The following is a 14,891-nucleotide window of genomic DNA, read 5'->3' on the forward strand; positions in this document are numbered from 1 at the left end:
TTGCTGGTGTGTACACATGGGTGAGGTCAGATAGGTATGTTGGACTAGAGTCTGACAGTGAAATGTAGCACAAAGAACAAATTTTGTGTTTGATTCTGGATCAAATGGATAGCCAGTGTAGGGTTTCAGAGCAGCGGGGATGTGTGCTCTGAGTAAAACAGTAACCACCGATCAAAGCCAGCTTGTTCAGTACTGAGGGACACACTAGAAGTAATGGCAATCAAACTGTCTAAATATATACAAAGCAGCAGAGAAACTTAACTTGTAATGTCTCCTTTTATGCTGATAATAATAATAATGAGGACTTTGTATAGCGCCTAATCTTTAGAAGCTCTAATCGCTTTACAACATTAGACAACACCTATAAGATAAAAAACATATAATGATATGATTACAAAAACAAACACCATGAAATTAGAAAACATGGTGAGAATATTTAAGGTAGGAAACATTATTAGGTCTTTAAGTTTGTTCTTGCAGTCGAAATAAGTGAGTTTTGAGAGCCCTCTTGAATGTGATCACAGTGTCTTTGTGTCTAAGTTCAGTGGGCAATTCATTCCACGTTGCTGGGCCCTGGTATGCAAAAGAATGCTCCCATATGACTTTGTTTTCATAGTGGGAATAATGAGTATACGATTGTCAGAAGAGGAATGTAAGTATCTTGCTGGTGTGTACACATGAGTGAGGTCAGATAGGTATGTTGGACTAGAGTCCGACAGTGAAATGTAGCACAGAGAACAAATTTTGTGTTTGATTTTGGATCGAATGGATAGCCAGTGTAGGGTACAGAGCAGCGGGGAGGTGTGCTCTGATCGTGGTACTCTATAAGTATGATCCAGGCATCTGGAGCAGATATTGAGATGAACCAGACAGAATTGAGTTACAATAGTCCAGTCTTGAAAGTACTAATGAACACACAAGTGTTTTAGTGGCATCAACTGAAAGATATTTGTGAATTGAGCTGATGCGTCTCAGCTCAAGATATGCAGCCTTGCATATGTTCATGACTTGTTGGTGCAGTGTGAGAGTACTGTCCAGAGTAACACCTAGGTTTTGTACTGATTGTGTGAATTTAATGTTGGTGTTGCTGATATTTATTATTTGAGGTAAAGGATGTGAATGAGAAAGGCTTTGTGTTGTGATCAAAATGGCCTCAGTTTTATCATCATTCATCTGCAGCTTATTACATGTCATTCATGATTTCACATCAGAAATGCACCTCTCTACACCTTGGATGGTAGCATCAACTTCAGTTGGGTGACTAGATTTGTATATTTGGGTGTCATCAGCGTACTATTGGTGAGACACTGGATGATGATCTATGACACTTGAGAGCGACTGAGTGTACAGAATGAAGAGAACATGTCCAAAAACAGACCCCTGTGGAACACCACAACATAGATCAACTGGGCTGGAGTGTATTCCACGATATATGTAATCAGTGACTGAACATGCCGACAGAACTGTATTTGTAGATTTCAGGAAAGCTTTTGACATGGTGGATCATGAAATCCTTTTGAAGAAACTGAAAATCTACCATTGTGATGAAAGAACAATTAGATGGTTTACTTCATACTTAAATGAGAGAACACAACATGTTTACATAAATAATGTTCTGTCTGAACCTGAAACAATTAGATATGGAGTACCACAAGGCTCAATTCTAGGTCCACTACTTGGCATTTTATTTATTAATGACCTACCACTTTTACTAAGAGACTCAATATCATCTACAGATCTCTATGCAGATGACACAACATTGTCAGACATCCAAAACACAAAGCATGAGCTCGAAATTTCTTTACAGAATGCACTAAACAAACTGGAAAACTGGTGCGCATGTAATGGCATGGTGGTAAATACTGGTAAAACTAAAATATTACTTATCTCAACACAGCAAAGAAGGACAAATCTTGATAGTGATGAACTATGTCTGACATGGAAGGATACAAATCTGCAAATAGTCTGTCATGATAGACTACTTGGTGTTCTAGTAGATAATAACCTATCATGGACTGAACATATTAAACATACCAGTAAAAAAGTCAATTCAAGTTTATGGCTTCTCAGTAGGATAAGACATTTTCTCTCTGAAAGGCACAGAAAACTATTTTATAACAGTTACATACAACCCTATTTGGACTACTGTAGTACAGTATGGGGTAATTCAAATGATAAAAACATAGCAAAGCTGGCACATCTTCAAAAAAGAGCATTTGGGCTAATATCAATCCAGAAAGAAAGCAAGGAAAGTTGAGCTGGTAGGTTAAAAATATTACCTATTAAAGACCGAATCTGTTTGAGAAAAGCCAAATTAATGTACAGGATATCTCAGAATAGTGCTCCTGAATATTTACAATCACTATTCCAGTATAGGCTACCTGGTAATACTCCCCACCTGCGATCCATGTCTACCAAACAGTATAAAATTCCCAAACCAAATAAGAAGTTTTTAAAAAAAAAGTTTCCAATACTCTGGAACTCTGCTCTGGAATAGTATTCCAGTTGAGATTAGAAATGCCCACTCTATTTCCTTCTTCCAAACCCAGTATATCCAGTGGCTTCAGAGATGCAGCTTAAATAAATGAATTCCTTTGTATGAGGGCCTCAAGGTAGATTAGTTTTTAGCTAATTGTGTTACCCTCTTTAAATAAGGTCATTATTATTATTATTATTATTATAAAAGAAAATTAGCACAGAATCGACAGTGGATCAGATTCCAAACCACATGAGTTAAAATCAGCTTTTTAATTTTTAGAAGGGAGTGGGTATTGTCAATAATTTTCTTTTGCACTCATAAGAAAGGAGTGTCTGTGTCTGCAGAAATAATTTAGCATCTGCAGGAAGTAGAATGTAAAGGGTTTGGTAATTATTCTACTCTGCTTCCATAACTCAGACTTGTTCTAGGTAAGATAACATTGCACAAGGAAATTCCATTTTTTCTTCTTTTTTGGAAGATGACACTATAATGCATTCCAGATTCAAGTGAAATCATGACATTGGTAATAAAATCTTTTAAAAGCAATCATGCAGTGCAAAACAAAGAGAATAGTGACCAGTCTTAAACTTAACAAATGGAGCAGCCTAAAATGACCCAAAGAGAATAGTGACCGGTCCTAAACTTAACAAATGGAGCAGCCTAAAATGGCCCAAAGAGAATAGCGACCAGTCCTAAACTTAACAAATGGAGCAGCCTAAAATGGCCCAAAGAGAATAGTGACCAGTCCTAAACTTAACAAATGGAGCAGCCTAAAATGGCTGAATAAAATCACTGTATCCTTACAAGTAATCTGCTTAGAAGTGTTTATTTTATCTTGTCATGTCTTGAGAATGGCATATATACAGATGACAAATACAACCTGTATGTCAACACATAAAATGGCACCACCATACCACAGAGGGGACCTAAAAAAGATGAAAAGATCAATCAAGTTTATGTGTGTAACAATGTATCATATTGTAGGCTGTGTATTTCGAATAGTATCTATACTCAGCAGAGGTGTATCATTTCACCCCTAATATTGAATGCATTCATCCGTCACTAATTTATGTAAAACTATCATTGAGAATTAAATTTGCTGCAAGCATCGATTGAATATCATGCTATCATCGAGATCACTAATTCAACCAGTGTTTGTAGTTGTCTGTTTTGAAATTCTCTTCTTTCTCTTCTAACAACTTACTTCAGGTCATATTTCATAGGTTGGAAGCATCTAGTTCTGTTGTATTGTCTGCTACTTCTCTTTCTCCATCTTCTTGATGAGACTAATCCCATCTCTACAGGCAGTTTTCCACAAGACACATTTCTTCTACTGGGGCATTGGTCTTTGCCACCCTGATATTTACAGGGAGTCATCAGTTTCTATGGTAGCAGCTGCATTTGTTTAAATATATATATATTTTCCTTTGCACTATTTATAGAACTCAAAAACAATGTCAACACTTTTCAAATAGGAGAGTTTGACTTTGATTATGTATGTAAACCCAATGTTTGACAGTACTTTATGGGACAGAAAATTGTGCTTTTACAAGGACTCCAATTTCCAGTTTTTGTGGAATTTTATATTTTCTCATTTGATGCAATAGTGCTTCTTCAAAAAACCCTACTGTGGATAGTTGGGTCTGGCTGTGGAAGTTATGTCTTTAAGTACCTCCCCTCACCACTGTCAATAGTGGGGTCCAGCCTGGGAGGTTATGTCTTTTCAAGACTGTTAATTATCTAATACTATAGTAAAAGTCACACAGGTCATGTAAGCACATTTACTGATATAAATTTAAAAATTTATTTGACTTTTAAAATTTAAACGTAATATAGTTATAACAAAGTTTATTCAATCGTGGTTTCTGAGTGATCTGCACATTAATTGTCATAACAAAATTTCCAGAAGAAAATTATCATTCGATATGGACTTTCACAATGGCAGTTCAGCATTACACTGGGTCAAGAAAGTTGATATTGGATTGAACTACTATTAGGACACAGAACACAATTAATTTTACTATATGTTCTCTACATTTGTTTCTCAATACTGACCTTTCCACTGTGTGACAATCAATACAAATCATATGTTAATCTAAAATATCTTCAAAGATGACTTCACGGTGAAGTTCTTGTCAAAGGTTGACCTTCATTTTTTTTTAGAGGCTGGACTGTCAACAGAGCAGCATGTAAACAGAACATAGATTTCACTTCTGGAACATCATTGGCCTTATTACTCGCTGTGCACTTTCACCAAAAACACACAGAACACCACACCCTGAGCTCATATTCTCAAGAATAAACAATTACCTTTAAATCCCTACCAGAAATGCATAAATATAACTCTTCTATCACCACCAAAATGAGAGAGGAAAAAAATGTTCTAAATATAGACTAGAACTACATTCATGGGTACTGAACTGGAAGTACTAATTGCAACCTGATTCCATTAGGGCAAGGGGATTCAGGATAATGATTGCATGAGCAAGAATTGGCATGCATGTTGATTCATCTCCTGCAATCCATCTATGACTGGGATAGAGGAGTAACATAAAATAAAGTTTTATTCTTAACTTGTACATATGACATCTCTTCGCAATGATAATTTAGCTTGATATAAAATTTAACAAATAAAGCTGAATTGACTGCCGTATTACTACCGTCTTTTGTGTGTATGAAAGAAAGTTACATAATTGCCTCCAATTTATTGGACTTGTGTGCCATTTTTTTCCTGCCAGTGTTTTCCAAGGTTTTGTTTATAAATTACGACATTGTCGTATTTCTATTGATGCTTTTAGTACAACTTCTTCTGAATTGCAGGTAAATTCCCTCTTACATCAAAGCGCGTGACAAAAACCAGTTTAAATAGGATCACCCGCTTGCTTGACTGTGCCTTAAAATGTCAAAGTACATTATGGGGTTCATGAAATTACAATCACACTTCAACTTTTTAAGTCTAGTTTAATTTATAAATTTTGTGAAGAATTTCCTTTTGGATCAATGTGAAGGTGAAATAATAAGGCATTTTTCAGCTGCAAATAAAAATGTTTCCAACGGTGTCTGAGGTCAATTGGCCCCTCCTAACCTCTTTCCCCCTTGTGCTTCCCCGCCTTTCCCTCGCTTATCTGACTTCTATTGGAGCCAATTCTAACTTGTGGAAGCAATAGCATAAGCTGCATTTTTTTAAAAATTGGGGCTATTTTATAGGGTCTTTAATCCTTAAGGTCTCGCAGCATTTAAAGTTTTGTGTTTCATGGAACATTTCTTTAAATGGCTCCAGTATTTCATTGTTTGTATATTAATATCATAAGGGTCTTGATTTTGGTATGAAAATTGGTTGGGTATGTGGGGCATCTTAGAGGCCTACTAGCTTTCTTATAGCTGGGGACCTGGATATGTCCACAAATGAACAAACACTTTGCCAACTTTTTCTACAGTTCTGGGAGAGGAGGTTTCAGACTTTAACTTTTGGTATGCATGAAAGATGACCAGTAAACATATCCCAGATAATTTACATATCCTAGGTAATTTACGTATCCTAATCAAGGAAAAGGTATCTAATTTATAATATTCTTTGGCTCTAGTAGCCTGTTTTTATTAACAGTTTTATATGTAGGGTGAAGTATCATGATAGCACTGTAATAAAATTGTGCTTCCCTTTACATAATGATAAAATTTGTTGCATCAAACAAGCTACAGCTCTATCAATGCTAAAATTCCTTGTAATGTTTTTGCTTATTCTTGTAATGGTTGCTTTATTATTTATTCCAATATGACTTGTGTTTTTTGTTTATCTTCATTTTTTAATTTGAATTTGAAAAATATATGCCCAGGCCACTGCTAATTTTGCACTTTCTCACCTGGTGCTTTGGAAGCTATGATGGGATAATGTCAGCAAACATTGGCAGTCAAGTACATCACCAGTGAACTTACCACCACATTGACATATGGCAAGGTTATCAGTTAGTTTTATGTCTTTCTTTGAGTAGTTAAGCCAAATACTGCCATATGAATGATTTTGCCTTTTTTCAGAACCAGTTTATACAAGACTTCAGGCTCCACATTTCCCATTTCTCTTGATTGCTATGCAACAGGCAGGATATAACATGCAGTTCAAACATTTTCTTAGTTAAAATATCTCTCAGAATTTTTTTTTCTTAGAACAGCCTTTGAAAGAGACAAAAAAGTTTTTTAAAATAACATAAATAAGATTGAAGTAGGATTTTTATTTGTATACTATTTATAGAAATACACCAAAAACCTGTTCATTGGCAATGTACTATGTGATTCATGTACTGGAATTATTCTGTACCACAGTGTACCAATATGCAAGTTAAACACATAGAGCATAAAAAGCAAATATTAAACTTTTTCATAACCATTCAACATATTATGGAGTGATTTTTAACAAAAGCACCATTTTAACTCAGATTCTTTCCCAACTGCTCATGAACTTGGTTTTGAGGTACGTATTAGCCAGGTTAATTATTTCAGGCCCTCATGGGCCTCAAATTCCTTCCCAACTGCTCATGAACTTGGCTTTGAGGTATGTATTAGCCAGGTTAATTATTTCAGGCCCACATGGGCCTCAAATTCCTTCCCAACTGCTCATGAACTTGGCTTTGAGGTACATATTAGCCAGTTTAATTATTTCAGGCCCTCATGGGCCTCAAATTCCTTCATAACTGCTCATGAACTTGGCTTTGAGGTACGTATTATCCAGGTTAATTATTTCAGGCCCACATGGGCCTCAAATTCCTTCCAGCTGCTCATGAACTTGGCTTTCAGGTACTTATTAGCCAGGTTAATTATTTCAGGCCCTCATGGGCCTCAAAGAGGTTTCTCATTTACTTTAAGGATTGGGACATTTTTACTACCAACCTTGCTAACATGATTATGCAAAAACTGCTTGATCTAGACAAATAAATTTAGTAAACATGTTTGTGCCTCAATGTTGTTGATGTAATTAGAGCTTCAAGCCATTTAAATGATTGTTGAGATTTTTAATTTTAGACACAGGGCCAGGTATTTTTATGCAGATACCATTTGACCATGACAAATAATATATTTATAAGATTTTTACAATCCATATAGCTGATCTGATTTTTGATAATTGTGACATCTAATTAGTTTTGCAAGATTTAGTTCATTTTGTTTTTTTAAACATTCTGGACTTGGACCTTTTGGTCTGCAGTATGTATCGAATGAAGGAGATATTTGAACAGGATATTCATGATTACGTTGCAATAATTCAGTGTTAAGGTACAATCTGTACTCAGTTGCCTTAGAATCAACCAATGATTCATTGTTGTAATCTACACTCAGGTACCTTATTTACCAATAATTCATTGTTGTAAATCTGTACTCATCTACCTTATCAACAAGTAATTCATTGTTGTAAATCTGAACTCAGCTACATCATCAACCGATAATTTGTTGTTGTAAAGCTGTATTCATCTACTTTATCAACCAGTAATTCATTGTTCTACAATCTGCACTCGGCTACCTTATCAACCATTGTTCATTGTTGCTGTGGATTATAGTTCAGTCACACAGGGAAGAAATCTGTTATTTTCATTAATGAAATTAAGCTTAGGGTTTAAATAGCCTAATGATGTTGATGAAGATTACAATATCATTACAAAGTAAAATAAATTTTTGATTATAAATAATATAACAAGTTGTGTTCTTATTTGTAGACCATATGTTGCATTTGTTTTGTAAGTATACAGTTCTAAGTTGTTAGTTTTGTAACAAATGTTTACATGTCTACCTAGTATAGAAGCTATATGTGATATTTATTTTAGGTTCTTGCGATCACTTCTTAAGCCAGTAATGGACATCTAATCCCTTAATGGATAGAACAGCCCTTAACCAGTACTTCATGATTAAACTGGTAATTATTAGTTTGCTTCACTGTCATACTTGTATTAGAAGAGACATTCCTTTTATCAGGTCTAGTAGCCTGTTTTATCATTTTAAAATTTTTGCTTTTTTCTCTTCTGTACTCAGTAATGAAAACAGTTAATGATGAATGCCATTAGCCCATTCAAAGTGGTTTTTGGCAGCCAAATATATCTGTAACATTCTGACAGCTATAGGTGCAGTGGAGAGGTGTGGAGTTTTAAAAAAGAATGTGACTCAGTTCAAGTTACACATCTAAATTTTTCCAGGAGAGAAATTCAAATTCACTGCTTAAAAAATAGGAATGGTACTAGGTGTTTGTGAAATTAATTTGGACTTAGCATATAAAAAGGAAGAAGCTATTGCAGTTTTATTTTAATGGGCTCCAGTAACCTAATTAATGCTCATGTTTGTCAGTCAAATTAATTGATCCTTTTCTGTAAGTTATATTTACTATACAGCCCAGGGGCCCAGAGTGGCCTAGTGGTCTAAAGCGCTCTCCGTTATGAATGACTGCCATCTCACCTCTGTCTGCATGGGTTAGAGTCTCGGATTCAGCCAATGTGGGTATGTGAGAAAGCTTGCCAGTAGCTTCTCGTGGGTCGGTGGTTCTCTCTGGGGTTTTCCCGGGTTCTTCCTCCACCATTAATAGCAGGCACCATGTATAGCCTATCATGTGCTGAAAAATGGCTTTAAACCCTACAACAACAACAACTATACAGCACAGTGTTGTGAATCTGTACTAATCCACAAGCAAGGTAGGATACAATGCCTGACAGTGTGATTGACAGTGTTGACAGGTTTTACAAATTTTACATGAATTGTTCCTACAGTACACATGATTGACAAGTTGGTTGTTTCATAAATGTTACAATGTTACATTACTTCAAGATGTGATCGATACTGTGAATATTTTACCACTGTTACTTGAATTTTCCAGCAGTACTTGATGGCATGAGCGACAGCTGGGACCTTTACAAATGTTGCATAAATTCTTCCTGTCATGGTGTAATTGATGAGTTGGACATTTTACAAATGTTATTTGGATTGTACCTAACAGTATCATTGACAGTTGTTGCACACACCTGCATTAACAAGGTATATCATGCTAAATACATGATTTGTTAATCCCACACCCTCCTACATGGTTGTATTTCGAAAAACACAATTATCAGTAATCTTCAGAAAAAGGAAAAAATCTTCATCATATGCCCCTTACATGTAGCATGTATAGACAGTAAATAATATGTAAATCAATGAAATGCTTGATACATCTAGCAGAACAAAAGTCCTAATTGGAACTGTTGCAAACTATCCTTACATGTAGCACGTATAGACGTATAGACAGTAAATAGTAAACAGTCCTAATTGGAGCTGTTGCAAACTATCCTTTGAGCAGTTTAAATCCAGACAATTAAAAAGCCAAAAAATCTGGTATAAACCAACATTTTACATATTACTTAACTGACTGACAATAACTAGTGTGATGTATTTGAAAACTGCAGTGGGTGAGTCCATTGTGCTGATTTGCATAGGTAAAGTTTTCAAAGTGGAAAAAACCCAATATAGGTAAATCAAAGAAATGCATGATACATGTAGCAGAACAAAAGTTATAACTTATCATTGCCTTGAATAAGAATGTTTACATCTGTATTAAAGATTATTGGCAGGCTTATGAACAGAGGCAACATCTCTTTGAAATTGGATTTTACTAAATATATAAAACAGAAAACATGATTGTTTAAGTGGTTGGAATAGTGTTCAAGTGTGATTCATTTTGAAGGTGATTCAGAAAGCAATTGGCTATCAGCAAAGCAATCATAGCCCAGCAGAAATAAATTTCATAACTCCTGGTTGATGGAATTTTACTTTGTGAAGCAAGCCAGCAAAAGTGGGGCGGGGGAGGGGAATTTAATTCTGTACATATTGCAAACATGTTGCCATTAGTCATTCCTCTGTGTAAGATGTCTGTCGAAATAAGAGAACGACCTGTAAGCAACATATTTGACAAGCTGAATTGAATATTCAGATTAGTTCTCTTTATTACTATTCACTGTCTTAAACTCGATAAACTACTAACTATTAAGTGACCCAGACTTTTGAGGATTATTTTAGTCTTGACATATTACCTGTAAAGTCCCCATTAAACTTGAAAATATTATGCCTTCCCCCCCCCCCAATAAAATGGTCAGTCCCAATGTGATGTATATTAACTTTTCTATGAAGACAAGCATATTTCATGATCAGACTATCAGATACAGTTTGGATAATGCTAACTTTATGGTCCTCCAGAACAACTTGGTTCTGATCAGGATTCACTCAGAGAATCCAGTATTGAATTTTGAAAATCAGTACCATCTAGTCTCCAGTGAGTGTAGTGATGAACACTAATTACACTTGCATTACCTTCTAATCCCATATTGAGCTATTAACACTAGCAAAGTCTGTGTCTAATTAAGCCTATATTTTGCCATTCAGTGGATTTTAAAGACAGAAACTTGGTGTATGATTTTATTTAATTTCACTGTAGTTGTGATTATGTGACTTTTTATAGATATGTGTATGTGTATGGCACGATATTTGACAATAGTAATTCAACCATTGTAAGTGTATTAAATGCCTTGAACAAGACAGACAAGTTCTTTTCAAGTTTGAATTTCCAATCCCTTGCTATTGGCTTAAAATGAAAAGTTAGCTTATTCTCACTCAGACAAAATAGCTTTTTGGGGGGTCATGTGCACTGACCCCACTTAGGACCTCAAAATACACTTTTCAGAGTCTCAAAAAAGCCCAAACTACTGTTTGGAAACATGGCATTCATCGTTACATGAATTGCTGTTACAGCATCTGACAGTGTGATTGACATTATGTTACTGTGTATATGGATTGTCCTGACATTACCTGATGGTATGTTGGACGTGTTGGAAATTTGATAAATGTTACATGTATTGTTCCTAGTGTACCTGACAGTGTGATTGACAGTATGTTATATAGATTGTCCTGACATTACCTGATTGTATGTTGGACATGGTGGAAATTTGATAAATATGTTCCTAGTGTACCTGACAGTGTGATTGACAGGTTGGACATTTCACTGATTGTTTTAGAATACTTGAAGGTGTAATTGAAAGGTTGGACATTTTACAAATATTACATTGATTGTATCTGCAGTAGCTGACAATGTAATTGAGAAGTTTTAATGTTTTACAGATGTTACATGAATTGTTGCTATAGTACTTGACTGTGAGATTTTGGACGTTTTACAAATCTTACATTGACTTAAGGACTGGATGTTTTACAAATGTTATATGGATGACAGTGTGATAGACAGTATTTTGCTTGAATTGTTCCTACAGTACCCACCTGTGACATTTATAGGTTTGGCATTTTACAAATTTTAAATGGATTGTTCCTAAACTAACTGACGGTATGGTTGGTGGGTTGGAATGATTACAAATGGTGTAGTTCCTGACAGTGTGATTGATATGTTGGATGTTTTATGTATGCTACATGAATTGTACCTACATTACCTTATGCTTGGATTGAAGGGTTTGATATTTTAAATTTGTTATATGGACTGTTTATTTAGTATTGACATGCAAGTCTTGCATGAGTTTGTTCCTACAGTACCCCATGGTGTGGTTGACAGGTTGGATGTTTTAAAAATGTTACACTTTACCCATGTTATTTATCTTGTGTATGATATCAAACCAGCAGTGTAGACCTAGATCTGGTGTTACATAATGACCCAGAAGATAAGGATCCATGATGTTTGTCCTATCTATAATATGAAATAATGATTGTCGACCCAGATCTGTTATTGCATTATGACCCAGCTAAAGAGGGTTCATGCTGTTTGCTGTTCATATGTTATCTAAAACCAACAGTGTAGATACATATGTGTTTTTACATAATGCTACAGCTGATGAGGGTCCATGCTGGTAGCAATACATATGTTAACAAACCAACAGTGTAGATACAAATGTGTTTTTACATAATGCTACAGCTGATGAGGGTCCATGCTGGTAGCAATACATATGTTATCAAACCAACAGTGTAGATACAGATGTGTTTTTACATAATGCTACAGCTGATGAGGGTTCATGCTGGTAGCAATACATATGTTATCAAACCAACAGTGTAGATACAGATGTGTTTTTACATAATGCTACAGTTGATGAGGGTCCATACTAGAAGCAATACATATGTTATCAAACCAGTGGTGTAGATACAGATATGTTTTCACATAATACTACAGCTGATGAGGGTCAATGCTGGTAGCAATACATATGTTAACAAACAAACAGTGTGTGTGTGTGATTTGGATTTTTAATGTAGCTTTAACAATTTTTCAATCATATCGCTATGATGTCTGCAGTGTGACAGTTTATAGTGATGTCTAGCACTGGGTCATCATGCAGCAGAGATGTAGCATGATGTCCCACCCAGTCGCATTATCCTGACACCAGGCCAACCAGTCCTAACACTAACCTCTTAATGCTGAGTGCCAAGAGAGGCAGCTGTTAATACCATTTTTGTAAGTCTTTGGTATCGAACCGACAACCTTCCACATCCAAGGTGGATGCTCTAACCACTAGGCCACTGAAACGGTCAAACAAACAGTGTAGATGTTTCTCATAATGCTACAGCTGATGAAGGTCCATGCTGATAGCAATATATATGTTATCAAACCAACGGTGTAGATACGGATCTGTTGTTACATGATGCTGCATCAGATAAGGGTCCATGCCATGTTCAGGGCTCAAAATTGATAGTTTTGATTCTGATTTTGCTTGCTGAAAAAAAATGAACTGGAACTTTTTTACTAGTGATATTTTGAAAGTGTGTTTAAATTTATTTGCTTCAAAATATAAAATATGCTAGTGGACATTGAAAATAGCCTGATTTCTGCCAGCTGAAACTATTACTTTCAAAATGTTGATAATACTGGCAAAAAAGTTTTCAATCTCTGATGTGTGTTGTCATGTCAGCTGTAGAGACACAGATATTCTGGGGCATAATGTAAGTGTAGATGGGGTCCATACTAGTTACATTACACATTATACAAAAGTATTAGTGTAGTCATTTCACATTTTAGTTTGATTTGGATGCATAACCAGTGGTTGCTATCAATGAATTGCATTAATTAGATCTTACTTTCATGACTTAGATTTAGAGAAATGGCACATTGAGCAATGTTTATGAATGATGCAGTGCAAATGCCAGGTGTATTTAATAATGGCTCTAAGACTGTTGACACCTTTGTAATATTTACCTGTCTTAAGCAGACACCTATGGCCAGAGAAGTGAGGGAAAAATGGACTATTGGGATAGACTTGATTGAGTTTATATATACAATAATTTGATGCAAGTGGCTTTTGATAAGATGTTGTTCATGACAGGTGATTGCTTTTAGTCTTATATATATATATATATATATATATATATATATATATATATATATATATATATATATATATATATATCCACAAAATTTTCCATTTCCTTCTACTATTGTTGTTTTTATTCAGGCTGTTACAAGGGGGGGGGTATTATGTTTGAAGTAACATGATGCCAACAATTTCTAGGAAAGATCAATCTAATTAAGATCAAATCTTCACAGTCCTGTGTGGAAATCTGATGGACACTATATAAAAGTTAATGTTCTTGCTGACCTTTGAAGTTACCAGTCTGTATATTTTTAGTAACCTATCAGGTAAAGCATGGCATTTTGTGTTAAGGATAGTTATCGTTAGTAATGATTAGTTCCAAATGATATTTGTCACTTTCAGAAATTTTGAAAGCTATGATTTCATTGGTAAACCACAAGGTCAGTAGAACATGACCTCTAATGGGTGTCCATCATATTTCCACATAGAGTTGTGAGATCTGATTTCAATCAGATTGTTAACAAGATATTCTTTATTAATTTGTCCCAGTAAGACCTTTTTTTGCAATTTTTTTTAAAGACCAAAACAAGGATATGTCAATACTAAATGTTAGATTAACCATGGATGAGGAAGAAAACAAAGAGATTTACTGCAACAATAAGTGCTTCATTATGCAATTTTGCTAGTCATTTATCTCACTTAAATTCATGACTGTTTTTGGCCTGGTTTTTCCTGTCCAAATAAACTGTCAGTAAAATGTTGATGTACTGCATAATTGGATGTAGGATATGTTTGGGAAGGGATTAACTTGTAGCTATGATAATAAATTAGTCCTTGAAAACTTCATTAAAGTCAGATAACAGTATGAAGAGGGATTAGTAGAATTTATTATCCAGACCAGAAAACTTTTAGAATATGAAACTTTCAGTGCTGCTTTTTTTTTTATAAAGTCACCAGCAAACAAATAAGACAATTGCAAACACGTCACTGATATGATTACATTTTAAAGGTCTCTTTTAAGACAGAGTTAAAAATAAGTTGGATCTGTGTGTTTCCAAGTGTGATGAAATAATAAACCCTATCCCAGATATTTATGATTTTCTTCATTTTTTGACAGC

At 35.1% G+C, this 14,891-nt stretch overlaps 1 protein-coding gene across 1 annotated transcript in view; it reads left to right on the top strand.

The window, feature by feature from the left end:
* Positions 1 to 14,891, top strand: part of LOC149778457 (uncharacterized) — a 139,860-nt gene that overhangs the window by 59,750 nt on the left and 65,219 nt on the right. The gene's annotated exons all lie outside the window — the stretch shown is intronic.

The sequence above is a fragment of the Sinohyriopsis cumingii genome, chromosome 17, assembly GCF_028554795.1.
Source record: "Sinohyriopsis cumingii isolate HCF-2022 chromosome 17, ASM2855479v2, whole genome shotgun sequence".
NCBI classification, from domain to species: domain Eukaryota; kingdom Metazoa; phylum Mollusca; class Bivalvia; order Unionida; family Unionidae; genus Sinohyriopsis; species Sinohyriopsis cumingii.